At 35.4% G+C, this 24,627-nt stretch overlaps 1 protein-coding gene across 8 annotated transcripts in view; it reads right to left on the reverse strand.

The window, feature by feature from the left end:
- Positions 1 to 24,627, reverse strand: part of PPARG (peroxisome proliferator activated receptor gamma) — a 128,867-nt gene that overhangs the window by 82,791 nt on the left and 21,449 nt on the right. The window lies entirely within an intron of this gene.

The following is a 24,627-nucleotide window of genomic DNA, read 5'->3' on the forward strand; positions in this document are numbered from 1 at the left end:
GACTAGGCTGTGTATGGATATAGCACGTTTTATCCATTCATTCAGTTCATGAACATTTGGATGGTTTCTAATGTTTGAGACAATGTTTTAAATTATATATTCTCAATTTTGTTTTCATTTCAATGACATAAAATTTGCAAAAAAATCCTATTTTAGATTATGTAGATGATTTTATAACTGAACACTGACAAGGAGTTTCAGTACCACAGTTTATATTTATGATTTCATTAGTGCCCAGTATTACTACTTTAGTTGTCCAGGATTAATGTAAGAAGAAAAGTAAACTTGTAATATGTAAATGATTCATCTGAGTTAACTGAAGGTCAAATGAGATCCAGTAACGCTGTAGGAAGTTTCAAAGAAGAGTTCCAAAAGAGAAAAGTTTAAGGAAAACTTAATCATTTGTGTGGCATTGAATAGCAAATGATGTTGAACCTCAAAAAGCATGTGTTAAAAGCAGTTGTCTCCAACCTTTTTGGCACAGGGCCTGGTTTCATGGAAGACAATTTTTCCAGACTGGGGTGGGAGTGGGGATCATTTCAGGATGATTCAAGTACATTATATTTATCGTGCAGTCAAACCTCTCTGCTAATGATGATCTGTATTTGCAGCCACTCCCCAGTGCTAGCATCGCCGCCCAGCTCCCCCTCAGATCAGCAGGCATGAGAGTCTCAGAAGGAGAGCACAGCCTAGATTCCTCCCATGCGCAGTTTACAGCAGGGTTCACGCTCCTATGACCTAATGTTGCTCCTGATCTGACAGGAGGTGGAGCTCAGACAGTGAGGTGAGCCATGGGGAGGGGCTGTAAATACAGAAGAAGCTTTCCTGACTTGCCCTCAACTCACCTCCTGCTGTGTGGCCTGCTCCTAGCAGGCCTTGGACCAGTTCTGGTCCACAGCCTGGGGGTGAGGGACTGCAGTGTTAAAGTACTCAATTCTATATATGAACTTTTAATTTGAATGTTAAGGGTTTTATAACTTATCATTTAATTTGTTTTGGTTATAAAGATACATAAGAGCTGCCGGGCGCTGTGGCTCACGCCTGTAATCCTAGCTCTTGGGAGGTCGAGGCGGGCGGATTGCTCAAGGTCAGGAGTTCAAAACCAGCCTGAGCAAGAGCGAGACCCCGTCTCTACTATAAATAGAAAGAAATTAATTGGCCAACTGATACATATATAAAAAATTAGCCGGGCATGGTGGCGCATGCCTGTAGTCCCAGCTACCCGGGAGGCTGAGACAGAAGGATCACTCGAGCCCAGGAGTTTGAGGTTGCTGTGAGCTAGGCTGATGCCACGGCACTCACTCTAGCCTGGGCAACAAAGCGAGACTCTGTCAAAAATAAAAATAAAAAAATAAAAAAATAAAGATACATAAGAGCTATAAACATAAAGAGTTTATAGCTGGTTTCATGCATATTTAAGTTATATTTAATAAAAATTATGTGAACACTGAGAATCATAAGGAATTTTTTCCTTGAAGTCTGTGCTTTACTCAAGCAGTAGTAAGATATATATATAGTAATAAGACGCCTGAAACAGACTTTAAAGACTTTTTAACTCTCTTGCTGTATAAATAAAGACAAAAGAGGTGACACAACTTGTGCAAAGTCACACTAGTTAGTGATAGAGCTGGATCGGAAGCATAGCTCATCAATGTCACGGCTACAAAACATTTATTCCAAGTTGGATATTGTTAATCTCATTGAGACTTTACTCATTTTATGAATAAGACATTCACTAAAATTGAGACATGAAACAAATTCATTTTATAAATCATATTTTTCTACCAATGACTGAATGATGACTACATTCCAAACTCTTAATTTAGGATCTGAGATCCAGTATTCACACAGTTGGCATAGGGAAGAAAGATGTGTTAGCTAACTTTAAGACTGAAGAAGCAGAATGGTATATAGTCATCCCTCATATGAGTGGTTCAGACCCCTGCAGATACCAAAATCTAAGGATGTTCAAATCCCTTAAATAAAATGGCATAGTATTTGCATATAACCTATTCGTACCCTTCTATATATACTTTAAATCATCTCCAGATTACTTACAACACCTGATACAATGTAAATTGCTATGTAAATAGTTGTTTTCCTGTATTATCTTATTTTTGTATTATTGTTTTTATTGGTATTTGTAAAATAGTTTTGATTCACGGTTGGTCAAATGTGGAACCCACAGATATGGAAGGCTGGCAGTAACTGGAAAAAAGTGAGAAGAGCCAGGCTCAACCTGCAGCTCTGCTGCTAACTCACTTTATGACTTTAGGCAAGTCACAACAGCTCTGGCCTCAATTCATCATCTTTCAAGTAGCGATAGGGGAAGGAGAATAGATTAGATAGATTTTAAGGTTTTCTTTGGGTTCTTCATTCAATGAATTTTAAGTGTTAAGGGCTCCTCTACTATAAACTCTTGTCCCTAATCAGAATCAGCCTAACCTTTGCATAGGTTAATACTATTGCAATAATCTTCCCACATACCCACCTACCCTTCTACCTTATTGTTTACTATTTCCTAACACATAAGGTAAGTTCTATTCGAAATGATGTATCTACTTACTCCCATGTGCTTATAGTATATAATAGGTGCTCAATAAATATGGAGCAGATGCATTTAATATATGAATGAATGTGTATATTCCTACTTTCTGCCATCCCATAGGACTTGTTTTGGACTTCCTGATTTATTTATACTATAACATAATGATATGTTTTTCTTGGTTAGCACAAAGTAAATGCTGTTTGAATGCCAATCCATTAGTTCTAACCCCTAGTAACTCATCATATATAGATATCAATATCTCATAATTTAGATCTAATTTGTTTCAGGCTTGTTTTATTTCTTCAGGTAAGTCCTTTGAAAACATGGAAGAATATGCCTTTTACTTCATTTATAATTCTTAGTATAGCATTAGGTATTCAAGACTTGATTGACTGTTAAATTCCCAACAGTATAAGAGATAGCATTTGACTATGTTGCCCAGGCTGGACTCAAACTCCTACATTCATGCAATGCTTCTGCCTCAGCCTCCCAAACAGCTGAGACTACAGGAGCAGGTCACCACACCTGGCAAGACACTGTATTTTTTAAAGCCTTCAGGAGAGTACCCTACCCCAAACTTCAATGTTCACAAGAAGCTCAGCCCTCTTGTTTTACTTTCAGAAGAAGTTTTAAGAAAGATTGCTATCATTCTTTGAATAATGCCCTTAAAAAACCCTAAAGACTGTTATTCATAATATTCTCCCTTATCTTCTTATCCCAGCTAAATAATCAGTTGCTCATAATTAGTTCCTTAGACCTGACTCAGTTTTTGGTACTTGAAACTTATAATATAATTAATTGCTTAAGTTGTACATAGAAGTAAGCACAAGATTCTAGCTCGGCTCTACTAATTCCTGACGGCTTTGGGCTAGTCACTGGCATGTCTGGACTCCAATTTCCCCATATGTAAAATGGAAGTAATATCTTCCCTGTCATACAGGGATATTATTAGGATAAATACGTTACTATATGAAAGAACTTTATACATTTTAAAGCTCTATGCAAATGTAAGATATTATTTTCCTGTAGTTACCAGAACACTAAAAACATTATCCTTAAGGTTATAATTTAAGAGCTTCATTGAATAAATATTAAAATATATGTCCATGTTAGAAAATTGAAAGGAACTGTGCCATATTGCTAATATTAGTTATTTCGGGTGATGGGATTAAGAGTGATTTTTTTTTGCTTTATATTTTATGTGTATTTTGCAATTGTAAAGCTATTACTATTAAAATCAAAAAGTTCCTTTAAATAAAATCAAAGCACTTCACAATTGAGTATTAAAAATGGTAGCTGTAAAGTCTGGCGGACTCGTTAAAAGAGAATTATATTCACAGCAAGCCTTCTATAGTTGATAAAATTTAATTTGAGTAGATTATTAAGGTAAATGGCAGAGATGTTTAGCTAAGCTTCTTTCAAAGAAGAGCAAAGTTATCAAGAATAATGTAAATGTTTCCACTTTTCTAAAGAACTATTATCTTCCATCTTTCTTTCTCTGAAGCGTTTCTATTAGCTATCAGCATCACTCGTCCTCGGAGAGCAACAAGAGGTGAAAGACTCACAACAGGGAAAACCTCAGACAGGAAGCTTAACGTTAGTATTGCAGAAAAGATACCACAAACTCCTGACCTGGTTATTCTCCTCCTCCTCCCCACACCTCCCCAAGAGCAACCAGCGTTAGTCTGGTGTATCATGTGATGCTCAGAATGTGTTCATAAACCAACTTCCAGCTCAACTTTCATGGTATTACTGAGAATTCAGATCAGTGGCTTTTTGGTTCCGGCACCATCTCATCCTGAATGTCATTTTCCCTTCAATACATTCTCATCATTTCTCACTCCTTACTCCCCCTAATCCCTGTCTCTGAGATAAAGGGATTAAATTAAGATGAGCATATACCTTATTACCCAAACTGGGACACCTTTAAGAGCAAAGGAGGACACTATTAAAAATCACACTAGACTAGAGGCATCAACTGGGACTTCACCGGCAAACCAGGACACACCATGACTTCACGATTAAGCAAGGTGAGGAGATTTGAAGAGGACAAAGATGTCATAATGTTTTTGGTCCTGGCAACTAGAAATTAGGTCAATGATGCCAATCTCCTGACCCCCCACATTACCTTCCACTTCTATTGGTCAGTTCATTAATCTAGGAGTCATATTAATACTTTTATTGGAAATCTATAATTAGAATGTGGTGGAGTGAATTTTATTTGTTTGCTTTTCTTTTCTTCATCTGTGTTTTTAGTGTTGAGGGTTCACATGGGGCAACTGTTTTGCAAAGGAGGGTGGGAATTGCAAAGTTTTGCCCTGAGCTCTCTTGCATTAAGAACTGTTGTATCTGGCCACTTTTCAAGCAACCAGATGTGAAGTAAGTAATGCCTGTTTAGATTACAAATCTCATTTGAGTACCTTTCAACATAAATAACAATAGTCAATTTATGTATTTCAAAGTGTCCAAGAGGTGAGAAACATTAACCACACAGGAGCCACACTCTAAATAGCTAGAGAAAATAATTATCCTATTAAAATATTTTTTAAATGATCAAAATATTTTATTTTAATTAAAGCAGTAAAACACAGCTTGGTTTGTTTTGATGACTACAATTAACCAAAGCATCAATAATAGCAAAAACCAGGATAATTCAATTCAGTAAATCCTTAACACTTGGGAAGTCTTAGGTGTTGGCCTTAGCTACTGAAATGATTATATTTTGGGGTTATTACCAAGTCTCCAAGATCCCACAAACACAACCTAATGCAATGCTTGCTTTGATGGTACCAGTCCTAACATTAGAGCTCTAATATAGACTAAAAAACATCTCCAATATCTAATTGCTAACAATGAATGCTTTCTACCAATCTGAAACTGTAATGGATTAAACTGCCTTGAAAGAAAATTAACAATAATCGGTATTAATCCCAATTTTATAATATGAGCCATTAATCTGATAGACCTTGTGATCCATCAGATAAAGCCAGTCTGACAACAGTTCACACCATCTAAGTCTACAGGCATAATTAAGACTAAGACTTAAGAATACATAAAGAAAAAAAATTTAGAAATAAGCTTAGAGCAAATGAAGATGTTAAACTGCAATGAGCTAAATGGCAGGATACGAGGGAGAAAAGTAGGTCGAGTGAACAGTTGAAGTAACATTGGTACATGAAGGATCTCCTGGAGCAATTCAGGACAGGGTAACTTTGACTCTAAAATACAAAATAATCAGTAACACTTGTATAGTGTTTTAGAGCACTTTTATGTACATTATTTACTTAATCTTGAGAGGTAGGAATTATTTCCATTTTACTGAAAACTGAGGAGGCTCACAGAAGCCATGCAACGTGACCCAGATCATTCAACCAGGAAGTAAAATCTAAACTTAAAAAAATTTCACTCAAATCAACAAACATCTGTGGAGTGAACCTAGTCAAAAAAAACTTTGCTATTTCAAAGACACTGTGGGAAATACAGAGATATATAAGCCTGCCCTTAAAGAATTTATAATCTTCTGGGAGAAACAAGCTCCAAAGAGGTGAAAAGTTAAGTAATGAAACACAATTGGAATAAGAATTCCAGCCAATAACAGAAGAGATATCACCAGGTAGCATCTGGTTAGTTGCCAAATAAATGTAAAAATGGCCAAAGTTTCACAGGGACTCAGAAGAACATGTCAAAATGAAATGGCTCCATGGAATTAATGGGCTTGTCTAGTGAGCAGGATGTAGATACTAAGAGTATGGCCTCTTGAGAGACAGTCACCACGTATCTGTGATATTTCCCATCTGTGTCGCCCAACAGAATCTCAATAATTATTACTGCATGAATAAAAACTATTGTGTGACTGACTGACAAACTGGTTCATGACTGGATGAACACAAGGAGGGGAAGCATGCCATATTCTATGCAAGGGCACCAGCGTGACGGGGAGAGTGAATGTAAACATACTATTGTGCTCTGAAGTAGTCTAGTAAGTGGCTTCTCCAAGGTTCTATAGAGGACATGGCAGGGGCTAGAATACAGGCCTCTCAACTTCCAGTGAGACACCAAGATGTAAAGAGAGAGAATGTCAGCTTTAAAATTAGATACACCAACTTTAAAATTAAATCCATACCAGTGGCATAACTTTGGGCAAGCTATTTAATCTCTTTAAATCTCAGTTTCCTCAGTTGTAAAATAGGACTGTCATGAAGATTAAAAGAAATAATGTATGCAAAGCACTTAGAAGTGCTTAAGCACACAGTAAGTAGAAATATTAATTTCCTTCTCGTCAGACTACACTTTAAAGGGTATTTTATCAAAAGATCCCCTCTGTTATTACTACTATTGGAAAGATCCCCTATGCACTTGGTTCATCACTTAATTTACTCAAATCTAATCTAGTTATAACTTTTCAGATGGTTTACTGTATACATGTCTATTTATAATGTTAGTAGAATAATTTTTATTTTATTTTATTTTTATTTTTATCTCCACTAGAAAAGTTTGATGAATAATTTAAAAATAACTGCCATATACATGGGGGTCAGTGATGAAAGACTAAATATTTTGATGACTAAATATTTTAATTGCTGAGGAATGTACTGATACACCTAGTCCTATGGGGTGGAATTATATAAAAACCCACATATTAAATAAAAACAAATGCAATGTAACTTTGATTAACTATTAAAAACCCTTAACATACTCAAAAGTTTTTCTTGAGTACATCTTTAGAAAAAATGGACAAATGCTAAGGAAAAAAAGGTGATTAAAAAGTAATTTATTTTTAAAAGAAGCTCCCAGAGCACTTCCTGAAATAATCCTCCACATTTTCTATATCTATAATAAAATGTTATTTGCTATTCAAAAAAAAACTAAAATGTTAAGAGTCCTTGACATCAATTTAGGGCTATCTAAGTTCAATTTAAATTTTATTTTACCCCATAATATTTACCAAGACAGAAAAATGGCTTTTAATATGTTGAAGAAAGATTTTACACAAGCAGAAATGAAAGGGGCTCTCTGGTTGACTGAGTTAACCAGAAATTAAAATTTCCCAAGAACAGCGTATATCATTGTACATTCCAGTTCATCACCATTTCACATGACTAGATTCTGGCAAAAGAATTAGAAAAATGTTTAATTTGACAATCATTAACATACAACTATCTCAGCATGTAAGGTTTCAAAATATCATGGGTATACTGAGACCAAATTATCTCTGTCCCAGTCCTCTAGCCTCAACCCTATATACAAATATCCATTTGGTATCTCATGGAAATATCTCACAGACGACTCAAACTCAACAGATCAAAACCTGCATTCGTCATCTATTCCCCCAAACTGGTCCTCCTTCAGTGAGCCCTATCCTAATGAACGGCCCCCCGTTCTCCCAGCTGATGAGTGCCAGAAAAGGCAGTCACAGCTGACTGTCCTAATCCCCACATCTAATCAATCCCCACGTTCTTTTGATTCTGCTTGTTAAGCGTTTACGTTCAGGCGCGTCTCTCAATCTCCTCCCCTCTATCAACTGTGATCCAAGACACTCTCATCTCACACACACCTGTCCATTAGCTTCCCGCCTGGCATCCTATCTGCTGTATCCTCTCCAGCTGATTCTGCACACTGCAGCAAGAGTGATCTTTTAAAGATGCAAATCCGATTGCCACTTCCAGCTTAAACTCTATATTGACTTCTGATTGTCTTAAACCCAAACTTCCCTGTGTGCTCTAGTCCTTGCTTCTCTCGGAAGCCTCACGGGACTCCTTTTCTCCATCTAAACCACAGACTAAGCTGGTTCTCACCTCAGAGCCTCCATACCTTACTTCCTCTGTCTGAAATACTGTCGTGCTCGCAACTCCTTTAAGGTAACTCCTGTTCTCTCTTCAACTGTCAGCATAAAAACCACTCCTCTAATCTCTCAGACAAGAGTTTCATTCTATACAACTCGTATTACCATTTTCTCCCTCATAGCACTCACCACTTTGGTTATTATTTGTTCATTTTCTGCTTTCCCCTACACTGTGAACTCAGTGAGGACAGGACCACTGCAGGGCCTCCACACTAGCACAAAATGCAGAATAAAGCCTTAGAAGACTTGAGTTTTAGTGCTGGTTGGTTTTATTAACTTGCTGTGTCGTCCTGGGCAAGTCACTTAACTTCTTTAGGCCTTATTTGTAAAAAGAGAGGAGTTGGATTTGATCAGTATTTCATAAAATTTATTGATGTACGAGTCCCTTTTAAATGGAAAAAAAATTCTTTCAGACTTGCCACGGTTTTGTCCTCCAACTCCCCAGTGGTCTTGAAACTCCAGGCTGAGAAAACTGATGTAAGAAACCAGAGTCCTATTCCACAAAAGTGTCTTGGAATTGTGAAATTTGGGCTTTATAATGACCTTTTAAGATTATCACTGATATAAAACTTATTTTAAAACTCTAAAACTCTCAGAGCCCAAGAATACATCTGTGGATCTCCAGGAATCTGTGGATCCCCGTTTGAGAAAGAGATGGTCTCTTCCAGGTCTAAAATTTCATTTTCTGAGAAAATGGATGTTTATTTTCCAGAGTACTTCTCAGTGAATCATACCCTAAACATGGGCTTGTTAACTGAGATTTGGAAGAGAATACAAGGAATTCCACAGCATCAAAGTAAAAAAAATTCTTTCAGTTGAAGAGAGACAGATTCTCAGATACTGATTTTGACAACAAAATGAAAAGTATTTGACCTTAACTCAATGTATGTGGCAATGGAAGGCTTATAGAAAGCATATACCTGTGCTCAAATGAAATCATCTTTTTGACTATGTGGAGAAGTATGTGCTAAAATGAATTAAAAAAGTGAGAGAAGAACAATAGCAAGGCAAAAAAGACAAACAGTCTGATTTAAAAATGGACAAAGGACTTGAACAGACACTTCTTCACAGAGGACATGTAAATGGCCAGTAAGCACATGGACAGACACTTGACATCATCAGTCTTTGTAGAAATGCAAATCAAAACTACAATGAGATGCCACTTCACACCTCATAGGATGGCTATTATAAAAATAATAGGGGTGATGACTGTATAACAATGTAATGTAATTAATTTCACTGAGCTGCACATTTAAAATGATTAAAATTGTAAATTTTACATTAAATATATTTTACCACAATTAACAAATATGAGAATGGGGCAGCATGTTATTTACTGGTTGGATATCTTAACTGCTAACTGTTAATGATCTAATAGAGATATAAAACACACAACATTGTTTTCATAGAAAAACTACAATCAAGGATCTCAAGAATTAGCAGTAATAAGTATATGACTAACCATCTAGTTCACCTCTTTTTGGAATTACTGAGGTCCCCATAACTGGTTTGTACCTATCAAGCAGTACAACTTTAATTCTCTGGCTCACGTTAATTATTAATCATCCTCAGTGATGAATGTTAAAGGCCTCAAGGATAACTGAAAAACAGCTGAACTACAGATCTAAATAGTCTGATTTCCTATTGTCCTTTTTATCTCCCTCTAGTGGAGGTGACAATGAGTGATTAAATAACTATCAAAATCTAGGAGAGACAAGTAGGGGCACGATTATTCCATACAGTAGGTTCTAAGGGCAGAATTCAACGCTATTCACTCCAATTTTACCTGTATAGCACACATATTTTGCAAGGGAAAGCCGCTTTGCACGTGCCATGTAGGTACCAAAGAATCATTCTTATTCGTTCAGTTTGTTTGCTTTGTTTGTTTATGACAAAGGACACTCCTAAATTTCAACTTGAGGAGTGACTCTGATAGAAACAAGTGTCATTCTTGGCTCCCAAATTCTGAGATTTTTAACACCTCTTTTGTGATCTGAATATATGTTTCCAAGAACTTTCCCAAATCTAGCTCAACTGTACTATGGAAAAATTGTCATTCTCACTCCTTGCTATCAGAAGAGGGATTGTCTACCTCTTCAGAAAGAGGTTGGGTCTGAAGCCTTTCTCAACAATGCCAAAAAAGCTTCCATGCCAGCTGCCGTGGTACTTTTCCACTGTGGTCGTCACTGTCTTTCAGTTTGGGCTCTTCATTCTCTTTAAAAAACCTGCCAACTAGACTATTTGCTGGTTTTTCTCAGGCTGCTTAGAATCAGACCCCCAGTGGAAAAAGGTGATTACTCAGTAAATATTCTGTTCTTTATGCTTCTCTTTACTGGCCTTCTTACCAATGCCCAGAGGCCACACACTCAAATTACCTAAATATAAACAAAATGCTCTTTCCTGACTGAGACCTCACGTGCCAAGATTCTGCTCCATTGGCTGATTTTTATGTTGTTCGAACTCTCTAAATACAGACAATTATAACAGAGTTGATGACACTGCCAAGCGTGAGGCAAATGGGACGGCTAAAGTCAGCCAGCTGCAGTCCAAAAAAGAAGAAACAAAGTGGGTTAAAACATCCAACTTTCTTCCCTTTTACCACTTGGTTCTTTTCACCCTACCTCTTGTATTTTAAATGACAAGAGAATCTCTGTCAAGGTAACATCCATGTTTAACATAGTAAATTGGTCACTCTAGAAATAATTCTGTGATGGTGCATATTTTGAAAAAATAAATAGCTAAAATTGAACAAATCTTTAAAGGAGAAAAAAAATCAGTTGCTCTCTTTCTTCAACTTCACATTTTCACAGGATGGCTGATTCTATAAACTGTGCTACTCTCCTGACTTAAAACCCAGGATATCAGTATAGACTCCAATGAACATTCAATTTTTGGAGACTTGGTTGTCCTGCCCAGTCTTTTAGTTCCCACCCAAGAATCAAACAGCCATTTGTTAAAATATGCATTTTTAAATGGATCCCACATAAACCAATATTCTAAATCTCTACCTCAGGGAAAGGGAAGATCAAGCTTGGTAATGAAAAAGGAGACAAAGACATCTTCAAATCACCGTATCACTAAAGATAAGTCTGCTAACAGTGAAATGTACAACTTCGGCCCTAATTCCTAATCAGAAAGATAAAAATAATCAGTGACCTCCAAAACAGCACTAAGTAAAATTGATAATATTCCTGAAAGTTGTATATTCTATATAAACATGTATTTGGACAAATATGCCTGCAGTCAATTTTCTCATTTAAGAACATTAACCAGAGATGTGTCTGTTGATTTTGTTACAGCTGTAACTTTTCCACAGTATGAAGTATTAAAGTTAAAAATTGGCTTGCTGGGTGAGTGGCCTGGAAAAAGTATATTCTGTATCACTGGACTGCTGTAAATTTAAATCCATTTCCTCTATTTCTCAGCTCATCTTGGCAGAACACTTCTAACTAAAAGTGCAATAAACTATATTGTTATATTTCAGGGTTTTTATAACTTGATCTACCATATTCAGGGGTAGAGTAGCAAGAACCCATAAGGAAGTAAAAGGTATTATGGTGACACTCTGTAACCTTTACTAGCCAGAGGACAAGTGAAATCACGTGTTTAAGACGGGACACATTACTAAATTTGGGATGACTTCTTGTGGTTTGGTTTTGTTTTTTCTTACATCAGCATCACTAAATTTGTTTGGAAATAGGTTTCTATTTTTCTAAATCACTTTTCCTCCATAATATAAAATATAATTTATTTTTATAAAGGAAATGTATTGGTAAAATTTAAATTAACAAAAGATGGAAAACTAGAATACTAATTTTTAATTGACTAAAAAAAGTATTTTTGAAAATCCTAGGATTTCCACTGTCAGTCAATTCAGAAGTTTAGTTCCTTTTTTACAAAAAGTAAACATAGCAACCAAATGAAAAACCAACTAAAATGATACAAAAATAGACATTTCATGAAAAGTGACTATCTTTTGCACAATTAACATGTGTTATCTTTTACACAATTAACATGTCCCCAAACTGCCATGGAAAGAATTGAGAAAAGAGATAAAAGAAGAGAAAAAATGAGAAGAGTACTATACAAAGCCTCTTACAGGCAGCATTTTATTTTGTAACTCAACTTTCATTCAATTAATAAATATTTACTGAATAGTTGTTCTGTGTCAGGCGCTGTGCTCGATGCTATGGACACCATGGAGAATGGAATATCATCCTTGATTTCAAGAGAGTTATAGTTAGTAGTATATTCAGACATTTTAATAATTATTTAATAAGGGGAAAATGGATATATCCAAAAATTCTGACTCGTGGACTTAAGTTCTAAAAATTTCCTTTATATTAATAACTCTGAAGGTATTAGTTCTAATTTTAGTTATTCCTACCCAGTCCTTTGACATATAAGCTATAATGGTCCCTGTATATGTGAACAGATCAAGGTTGTTCCATTCTACATTGCTCAGAAAGTTAAGTACAATATTAGATCAGTCTTTAAAAGATCCATTTCCCTGATTTAACTTGTCTAGCATATGGGAAAACTGAGGCCAGAAGAGGGAAAGTGACTTGATTAGGGTCACTTGACTACCATGTTGTCTTTATTTTTTGAGATTTCTTCCAAGTAAAATATAACTTTGGAGGTATAACTAGTGCTTTTATAAATCTATGCTTATCTGGCACCTTTCTCATTTCCTTTCCCTCTTACCCACACTGGCACAGTGGGCACATTAACCTCATTATCCTTCCAAACGTAGTGGACGCAATCTTTTCTCACAGGGTCTATGCCTTTTTAATGTCTATTCTGACACCTCACCTCCATCCTAGTCCCTCCTTCCTCACTCATTTGCATCTTCCCTACTGTACTTGACTCAACCACTTCACAAGAACTGTCCTATTTGCTGCCAAAATTGTCAATGCTCTAAAGTCACTCCCTCCATTTATTTACTATTACCTTCTCAACTCCCTGAAATATCTGTTCCTACCACTATACTTAAGCTATATATTCTTTGACAATGACTTCCTTAAAACAGTTTTAAGGCCTTGAAAATGTTAATAGCCTTACTCCTTTTTTCATTCTTCTTGACCTTTCATTGCCATTGTACAATATTTTATTTAAAAAAATAGGTGGGCTTCTGGGGGAGAGGAGGGGCAGACAGATCTCAATTTAAATCCAGACTTCATCGTACTAAGCAGTATGACCTTTAGGCGAGGTATTTTAAACCCTGCTGAACTTCACTTAATTCATCTATAAAATAGGGACAACGGTAATTCCTGCTTTACAGGCTTACTGCAAGGACTAAATAGGATTATATAGGTAAAGTTATTAATACAACATCGGGTACATAGAAGTACTAAGTGTTGTTCTCCTTTTCTTTTCTTAAAACTCTCCTCCTTTGACAAGGAGGCATGCATGCCATTCTCTCCATTCTCATCTCTTACTCTTTTAAATTCTATCTTTGTGTTGTTTCTTAAGACTTCTGCTTTCAAAACATTTGCCACCAAAGATATCGACACCCAAATCAGTAAGTCCAAGTCTGACCTCTGAAACAAGGCCCAGTCACCTGACTGCATTTAACAAGTGCAAGATCAAGCTGATCTTTCTTCCTCCTCACAGTCTCTTTCCTATTTCTTTTAATACTTCCATCTCTCTATACATCAGCCCAAAATTTTGACTCTTCTTTTCCTTTCATCCTCTTTTCTATTCATTCACCAACCTGTATAAGTTATCAAAATATCTCTTTTACTGGTCCCTTCCAAACACAGAATTTGTCATATCACTTCCCTACCCCCAAATCTTCAAGTTCCCCAGTGCCTCGACCAAGTCCAAACTTCTCGCTCTTTGATATACCCAGTGACACCTCTAAATTCTTTCCCCATCATGCTCTTCATGTTTAAAATTTCCGACTTCTTCCTTCTCGTGTATCCACATCTTTAAGAGCTCAGCTCCGCTACAACCATCTTATAAAGCAACTACAGACCATCTTAGCACTGCATGTATGTTTTCTTTTTTGTTTTTTGAGACAGAGTCTCGCTTTGTTGCCCAGGCTAGAGTGAGTGCCGTGGTGTCAGCCTGGCTCACAGCAACCTCAAACTCCTGGGCTTAAGCAATCCTGCTGCCTCAGCCTCCCGAGTAGCTGGGACTACAGGCATGTGCCACCATGCCCGGCTAATTTTTTCTATATATATTAGTTGGCCAATTAATTTCTTTTCTATTTATAGTAGAGACGGGGTCTAGCTCTTGCTCAGGCTGGTTTCCAACTCCTGACCTTGAGCAATCCGCCCGCCTCAGCCTCCCAGAGTGCTAGGATTACAGGTGTGAGCCACCGCGCCCGGCCATGCATGTACATTTCAAAGACAATATCTACAACTAAAAGAATTAAATAACAGAGCTGGGCAATGTGTGATTGAGGAAAACCATGTAGTAAAAGTTGATTGAATAAAATGTACATGCATGATATTGTCTTTGATATAAGACTCTGAGCAAGGAATATGTCTAATTCTATTTCATCTAGAACAGTGCTGGATATAAAAAGGTAGTTCAGGAGCTACTCGTTTAATGAATAATATATACAAACAGGAACCAAAAAAAAAAATCTCAATGCCAATAACTAATCTAATCTTTTACCTGGCTTAGAAGCCCTGCTTCAAATGCTGTAGAAAGCTAAAAGGCCCTAAACCAATCTGTGAAGTGAATATTCCTCATCTTCGAATTATACAGATTGGCAAGTAGCTGGTAAGGTACTTATGTGTTTTTATGGATTAATTTTCAATATTTGCAACAAAAACTCTATGCACAGGTTAAATCCACAAAATTGTGAATACATATCTCTCACATAAATTCTTTTCTTAAAATAATTCAATTCTGTGGCTTGCTTTGCATCTCACATTGATAAGTTTAAAAATAATATTTGATCAAGAATGCTGAAAATACTATGTTTAATTACAAGAAATAAAAGCACATCTGAATAATTTAATTTCATTTACATTATAATTTTATCACTTGCATAATATTTGCTAGGAAATGTATTAAGCACTGGGAATATGCTGAAGATGGTCTCTGTTCCTGAGAAGTGCACTACGAAAAACTGTCAAATCAACAATAATATGAAAACTGGTCCATTCCAGGCATAAACTCAATCGTGTGAGAGGAGCACTGAGCATCTGCAGTTTTTGTGACTTCCATCTATCAGTTGGTGTGTCTGCACCACAAGATTTGTGGGAGCAAATGGAGGTGACGACACTGAGGAGGTAGGTTGAGGCTGACCACAAAGGCTCTCTCTGGCTGCTTGAAAGGGGGTGAAATGTGCTCATGGTGTGTTAGACAGGTCACTCTGGGGATTGGAGGATGAAATGGAAATGGTGGATTGCTGAGAAAGATAATTTGCAATAACCCAGTGAGGAATAAGGAAAATCTGAACGAAAACGGTATCAATGGAAATAAAATGGATGGTTAGAAAAATTTACAGTAGCAGCAATCAGAAGGTTCACACATGGAAAGGTTCTGTTTCCCTCCTAGCAGCATTTGGCACCTAGCAGCAGAAGTGTACAAGAAAATGAATTCTTGGACTCTCATTCACCATTACTATTACTCTTACTCCAAAGTGTGATAAAATAGTTACCCCATATATATTAAGAACACCAATGAACAAGATTTTTTGTAAATTCTATGTATCACTTAGGGAAAAGCAAGCCACCCAACCCCAAGCCAGCCCCCACTCATCTTGGGCCAGTTGTTCTTTAGAAGGATATGAACTTAGGGGAAGTAAGTCCACACTGTCAGATACATAGACCATGCATTTTTAAAAGGATTATTGCTTCCAGTAAGCACAAGGACAGCTTTTTCTGTGGTAGGGTACTGATGTGACCCTCTTACATCTCATACTTTTCATGTTGGTGCAGAACATAAAATAAAAAACCAAACTAATTAACATGATGAAAGAGCTTAATGCTTTTCCTGAACAAAGATATTAAAAAGATACCAAATAATTGCAGAGATTCTTAGAACTTATATCACAGAGATATGCATTTAAGTAAATAATTTTGTATTTATTTCTTATTGTATGGTAATAATTATTATGGAGTCTGAAACCAAAATAAATAAATGCAGAAATATCTAAATAATTTTAACAAATGGCTCATGCTACAGATTGGGTTCCAGCAGGTAGGGCACCCAGGTATGTTCCTATAAATCTTAAATTACTAAAAACACATTATCACCAGGAATGAAATAAATATCAGTAGGTCAAAAGACAAAAGCCACATTTTGCTCAACTTTAATTTGTAGTAAGAAAGCATAGACTAAGGAATATTGATGCACATTTCTCTAAAGTAATAAATAAATAAATAAATATCCAAGATACATTTCTAATAATGCACCCTCAAAAAAGTTATTATCTGCTAGGAAATCCTTACTGCAGTATCCTTACTACAAAATATAGTATCTCTGTACTCAATATAATGGAGCAGCTTCCATTTAACTCCCATCCTTTTAAAAAAATGACTTAGATTTGGCCAGTGAGCAGGGAACTGATGAGGGTTTATCAGTGGCTGTTAGCTTGAGTGTGATAGAATAAGTTATTTGATCTCTCTACTTTGATTTCTTCCTTTGGAAAAGATAAAAAAAGTAAAGGCAATGATTATATTAATACCTTAAAGTTATATATGCTACAAAATTTTTCTAAGCCCTTTACATACTTGATCTTACTTGATCCTCACAATAAACACCTCCTTACCTAACAGATAAGAAAACTAGGAGATGGCCAATTAACTGAAGAGGAGATACTGTCATGCAGGGTTCTTGTCTTCCAAAGCCATAATTTCTCTGGAATGACATGGTTAGGGTTCTTCCAAAGTACAACTAGAGGTCAGTGTTAGTAAAAAAACTGAGTATTAAACATCTCTGTAATAATGGGAAAAATTATTTTCATTGTATGTAATTATTATAAATCTCCTTTATATTTCCAGTGACAGTAACAAAAAAAAATATTTTGTGGTTTATTAGTCATACTAGATTTCTCTGGATATTCATAATAGATTGGTTTACAAAAAGAGGTCTTATCAATTGTATTTATACTTCAGTGATTACTTCTATACACAAAAGTGCTTCAATTTTACAACACTATCTGGAAGAAGTTCAATAACACATTGTCAATACTCCACTCCTATGAAGTGATTTTAAAGCTCCATGGGAGTTTAGATTTGCACAAGTTATTAGGATGTGACCTTTCCCTTAGATTTCTTATTTTAGGATCAACTTAACATGGTATTTCCCCAGTGGGAGCTGCTGTACTTCCTTCGCAGATAAGAAAAACAGCAATCACAAATTATGGCGAGTGAACTAGGGAGACATACATTTCTCTGATGCAGACAAAACTGAAATCTTAAAAGGAGACCACACTGCACATTCGTTGGTTTGAGAGGAAAGCCATGTGGCTTGCTAACAAAAGAAAACAAAAGCCATGCCATTATGGTATTTCCCTGAAATTTATACCTAATTGTTTCTTGTCCTAGCTACCAAGTCTTATGACTTTTAAAGATTATTAAAGATGTTTACGTCACTAAATTTCCTATGTCCTGTCTACTGGGAGTGTAAAATGTTAAAAATATCAAACATTTAATAATTTAAATTATTTCAGATCACAGGATCAGGACTTAAGAACAAGAAGTTCACGAACTTAAAGAAAAAAAAACTAGAACAACATAAAAGAGATCACACTTGCTTCCCTTTTGCCCCACAGAATAATAGTAGCTTCCAATTATTGAGCTCTTACTATATAATACTGTAGTAAAATTTATACACATTTTTTATAATATATAAGTTGGCGGAAGTAACTAAAGAACCAAGTATACTACAGTTAGGACTTTAGACCTCATAACTGCATTTTTTTGCAGCAAACGAAATTGGGGAGGCAGAGATAATGAAGATACTTAACCCCCAAAAAGAAAGTTGAGAATAAAAAGGAGAGAATTTCACCCATAATTCTTCTTTCTATAATTTTGTATCTTAAAATTTTCTCTTATTATATCTTTATTCTAAAATTATTCCCTCAAATATTCAAATCACAAATTTAAAAATATTTCATTTTTTTAAAGAAATATTTTTAAAAATTGATTTGACTCCATCTCTATGGAAGTCCTACTTTGTTCAATCTGCATTTTCAAAAGCGGTCATTTCTTTCTCTTACCTAGCAACTTGGACTTAGACCATAAAGAACTCACAGCAAAGTCTTTACATTTTATTTAAATTTGGCATAGCCTCAGAAGATAATCTATCACTTCCTTGATATGAAGTAGGTTTTTTTTAAACAACAAAAAAACCACCCACATTTTTTTCATCTATAAATAAATGGTGAAGCTCTTCACTCTCTACCCTCCACCTACTATTATATACCCAGAACTGTAAGTAAATGATAATTAATTTAAATCAATAGAAATCATTTAAATATATTTCCAAAATATATTGACATTTTATGCTTTATTTATTTGCTATAATATGTCCTCACATCAATTTAAAATGTTGTAAAAATAATTAATGCAACAGTAATGTAATTAATTGCTCAAATACTTTAACATAAAATTTCCTCCCTTGGCAATTTATCTGAAAAAAATTTTTTTAATTAAGTGAAATACTGTATGAAGATATTAATATGATAAACATTAATTATATAATAATAAAAAATTAGAAACCACCTTAAAAAACTGGGTGAGTAAATTATGTAATAATGCTAACATTGATGTTAACGTTGCCATTATGAAAAATCTGAAAGCCAGCAAGAAGCTGAGTGTTGCTACATGTACAGTATGCTACATATACAGTAACTGTCAGTAAGTAAGAAATGTATACATGTTGACAAGAACTGGAAGAACTACAGAAGAATAGTCTTTGTATGACTGTGATCTTATTTTAGAAATACCTTATAGCTTTTCAATAAAAAAGTCTTAAAAGAAATTAAAATGAAAGAAACCCAATGGTCAAAATTCAAAAGCAAAAGTAATTTGTTCTAGTTCCTAATCTTATTGTAAAAGTACCACCCACCCACCTTGAAGGTTTTAACAGTAAACTTTATCTATGTTTCAATCCTGAAGCCCTGAATTCATACACAGCAGTATAGCTAGGCAGAGAGTTTATTTACAGAGGGCAGGAATGAACTTTGCATGTGAGCACATACAGCAAATGATAAAGATCGTTGCGTCCTATTAGTAATTTACAGAATTGTGATTTGCTCCACCCAGTCCACCTATAATTGAATTCCTCAGTGATAAAATCATTGGGACCAAACAAGTTCAGATATCTTTTATCTAAACCCTTTTTCTCCCTTTCTATCAGTTAACATAATTCTCATGGGGCTTTTCTTCTTTTTATAGATTCATTTGTCTTAGTTATAAATTAACCCCACAAGCAACTCTCCCAGCCACCCAGCTCCACTATTTCCTGTGTACCAGGGTTTTTAACTTCACAATTTATGGTATAGGGGCCTTTTAAACTGCCAGTCAGTAAATGATGTACAGAGAATCACCTCTAGATTTAATTTTTAAAAATGTTTTTAAGGATAAATGTCCCCCCGTAAGCAGAGATTTTCCTCATAGCTGGGCACCCTGGCAAAGAAGTAGAATATAACTACTGCTAAAGGATTTGTTATTTCTTTTTTACTTTTTCTACGGTGGTAAAATATATATAATATAAAATTTACCACTTTAGCCATTTTTAAGTGTACATTCTGTGGCATTAAGCACATTCACAATGTTCTGTGAACAATCCTTTTCATCTTACAAAACTGAAACTCTGCATCCATTAAACACCAACTCCCCATTACGCCACCCCCCAGCCCAGCCCCTGGTAACCACCATTCTATTCTCTGTCTCTATGAATTTGACTACTTTAGATACAACTTCTGTTATTTCTTGTTTCATCTAAAAAAATATATAAACTAGTGCAGCTTACTAAAGTGGATGAACATATAAGAGAGAGAATTACCAGCTAAAAAAATTCAGGGTCAAATTCCAAATACTCAGCATTTCATTTTTCATGCCAAAATGCTTGAATTTAGACCGCTCATTTATTTACAGATCCCAAAGTACATGCCTGCCCCTTACTTTGTTTTTTAACAGTTTGGTCTTTTGATTTTAAATGGCTTTAGGCTTTTCTAAAGTTAAACTGATTTAATGCCGTCACTGATTTCCTTTAAGAATCAAAGTTGTTTTAGACTCAACTACTTTAATTCACTGAATTCTCAGTCATTTTGCCTAGAAACAATATGGTCTTCTCTCATCTCACCATTCAAACAAATATGAGACTACTAATTCTAAATTCTTGTTCAAATCTTGTCTTGGGCAATGAAGGTTGATGGACTAAGAGATATCAAAACACTTTCACAGCTCTGGTTTGAACATTCAAATCAGACCCTGATTGTCACCAGATAAAAACTTTGCTAAGAGATGGCTCCCAAAGAGGCAGAGCTTTGTGGAGTTTTTCCCAATCACAAGTTTTCTAGAGGGAAGCAACTGGCTGAAGCAATAAACAGATTAAGTAGAAACCAAACTTGTAGAGGTGGGGATGGGAGCATGTAAACATATATAAATATATGTAAACATATATAAAATGTACTGCATAAACAGAAGCAAAAACAAAGATCATATGATCACGTCAATAGATGCAGAAAAAGCATCTGACAAAATTCAGCACCCTTTCATGATAAAAAACCGTCAACAAACTAGGCATAGAATGAACATATCTCAAAATTATTAAAGCCATATATGACAAATCCGCAGCCATACTGACTGGAAAAAACCTGAAAGCATTCCCACTAAGAAGTGGAATAAGACAAGGATGCCCATTGTCAATACTTCTATTCAAACAGTGCTGGAAGTCCTATCCAGAGCAATCAGGCAAGAGAAAGAAATTAACAGTATCTAAATTGGGAAAGAGGAGGTCAAACTATCACTTTTTGCAGATGATATGATCTTACATCTAGAAAACCCCAAAGATTCCACCAAGAGACTCCTGGAATTGATAAATAAATTCAGCAAAGTCTCAGGGTACAAAATCAATGTACATAATTAGTAGTATCCCTGTACACCAATAATAGTCAAGCTGAGAGTCAAATCAAAGACTCACTACCATTCACAGTATCTACAAAAAGAATAAAATGCCTAGGAATACACTTAATCAAGGAGGTTAAAGAACTCTACAAAGAAAACTATGAAACACCGAGAAAAGAAACTGCAGACGATACGAACAAATGGAAAAACGTATCTTTGCTCATGGATTGGTAGAATCAATGTTGTTAAAATGTCCATACTACCCAAAGTGATTTACAGATTCAATGCAATCCCCATCAAAATATCAACATCATATTTCACAGATCTAGAAAAAATAATTCTATGCTTTGTTTGGAACCAGAAAAGAGCCCAAATAGCCAAAGCAATTCTTAAACAAAATGAACAAATCTGGGGACATCACATTACCAGACTTTAAACTATACTACAAAGCTATAGTAACCAAAACAGCATGGTATTGGCACAAAAATACAGACATAGATCAGTGGAACAGAACAGAAAACTCAGACATAAAACCATCCACATGCATCCAACTGCTCTTTGACAAAGCAGAAAACAATACACACTGGGGAAAATAATCTCTATTCAATAAATGGTGCTGGGAAAATTGGATAGTCACATGCAGAAGAATTAACAGGATCCCTATCTCTCACCGCTCACAAAAATTAATTCAAGATGGATAAAAGACTTAAATGTAAGGTATTTACCTAAAGGAAAAAAAGTCATTTTATCAAAAAGAAACTTGTACTTGAATGTTTATTACAGCACAATTCACAATTGCAAAAATGTAGAATCAACCCAAGTGCCATCAATTTGTGAGTGGATTAACAAAATGTGATATATACAAAATGTATATATATATATAATATATACATATTATATATATATATATAGCTACTCAGACATGAAGAAGGATGACTTAATGCCTTTTTGCAACAATTTGGATGAACTGGAGACCATTATCCTAAGTGAAGTATCTAAAGAATGGAAAAACAAACATCACATGTACTCACTATTAAATTGGAACTAACCAATGAGACACATGTGCACAGAGGGAGGTAAAACTCAATAGAAATCATACAGGGGGAAGGTGGGAGGAGAGGAGGGGTGATAATCTACTTAATGAGTACAATGAACATTATTTGAGTGACAGGCACACTTATAACCATGACTTCAGCATTATAAAAGTGATCCATGTAACCGAAAATATTTGTACCCTTGTAATGCTTTGAAATACACAAAAACCCAAAAAAAACCATAGATCAAGAAATAGCCCTGATGAAAAGAATGTCCCTGTCTTGCTCTGTCCTAAGATTTGGAAATGAACAGAAACTCACTCTATAAATTAGTGAAAATCTAATAAGAATGATTATTTTGTGACATCAATGTGATTTTTAAAACATTTTTATCTTGAAATGATCTGAGGCTTACAGAAATATTGCAAAGATAGTAGAAAGAGTTCACATGTACCCTTCACCCAGCTTCTCCTGCAGTTAACATATTACAACCACAGTACAATTATCAAAGCTAATAAACTGAAGCCAAGATATGGAAAAAACCTAAGTGTCCAAATGAATGGACAAAGAAAATATCGCATATATGCACAATGGAATACTATTCAGCCACAAAAAAGAATGAAATCCTATCACTCCAGGGAACATAGGTGAATCTGGAGAATATTATGTTACTTCGTGAAATAAGCCAGGCACAGAAAGACTTTCATTCATATGTGGAGGTTTAAAAGTTGATCTCATAAAAGTAGAGAATCAAACTGTGGTTAGTAGAGGTTGGTAACAGTGGTGTTGGGGTGGGGAAGGGGGGAATAGCCCAAGGCTGGTTACCAGATACAAAGCTACAGTTAGATAAGAGGAATAAGTTCCAGTGTTCTACAGCACTGTAGGATGACTACAACTAACAACAATCTATTGTATATTTTCAAATAGGTAGAAGAACGGATTTCAGATGTTCCCAACACAAAAAATGATAAATGTTTATGGTGATGAATATGCCAATTATCCTGATTTGATCATTACACATTGTATGCATGCATTGAAATGTCACACTGTACCCCCAAACATGTACAATTATGTGTCAATTAGAAATAATAATAATAGCAAAAAAAACTTAATACACTGACAATGGCACAATACTATGAACTATTTGGATTTCGCCAGTTTTCCCACTAATGTTCTCTTTCAGTTTTGGAATCCAATCCAGGATCCCACATTGCATTTAGTTGTCAGACAATATTCTCCTCCAAATCTGTTGCAGTTCCTCGGTAAAGATTTGTCTTTTATGCCCCTGATACTGTTGAAGAGTGCTATTTAGGTTTGTAAAGCTTTCTCATTGTTCAAATGAGGTTATGGATTTTGAGGAAGAATACCAAAGGCATGGTGTGCCCTTTTCAGGATATCATAGCAGGAGTATATGAGCTCAATATGTCTTATTACCACTGGTATTGACCTTGATCACTTGGTTAAGCTGGTGCCTTCCAGAATTCTCTTACTGTAAAGCTACTATTTTTCCCTTTGTAATTAATAAATATTTGGAGAAAGAAAGTCTAAGGTTATGCAAATATCCTATTTCTCTTTAAACTTTCACCCACTAATTTTAGTATTCATTCATGGATTTTGCCTGTACCAATTATTGCTGTGGCTTTGTGACAACAATTTTCTATTTCCCTCATTCCTTTTACATTTATTAATTTAAAGTCTTCTGTAAGGAAAGTTCTCCTTCTCTCCCATTTATTTATTTATTCAGTCATTTATTTATATCAGTCTGGATTTGTGTGTATATAGTTTATTTGAGAGGTTATAATCCAATAATATTGTTATGCTATTGCTCAAATTGTTCCAGCTTTGGCCGCTGGGTGCTCTTTCAGGTTGACTCCTTTTTGAGCATATCCTCATTTTATGGCACCACAAGATCTTCCAGGCTCATCTTGTATTTTCCTTGTGCTAACCTTAGAATCAACCATTTCTCCAAAGAGCTCTGGTTTCCTTTAAGGGAAAACGGTACAGGGTGAGTATCCTTCATCCAAAATGCTTGAGACCAGAAGTGTTTCTTTCAGATTTCAGATTTTTTTGAATTTGGGATATTGAGCACCCCAAATCCGAAAATCCGAAATCCGAAATTCTCCAATGAGCATTTTCTTTGAGTGTCACATCTGTGTTCAAAAAGTT

The sequence above is a fragment of the Microcebus murinus genome, chromosome 21 (genome assembly GCF_040939455.1).
Source record: "Microcebus murinus isolate Inina chromosome 21, M.murinus_Inina_mat1.0, whole genome shotgun sequence".
NCBI classification, from domain to species: domain Eukaryota; kingdom Metazoa; phylum Chordata; class Mammalia; order Primates; family Cheirogaleidae; genus Microcebus; species Microcebus murinus.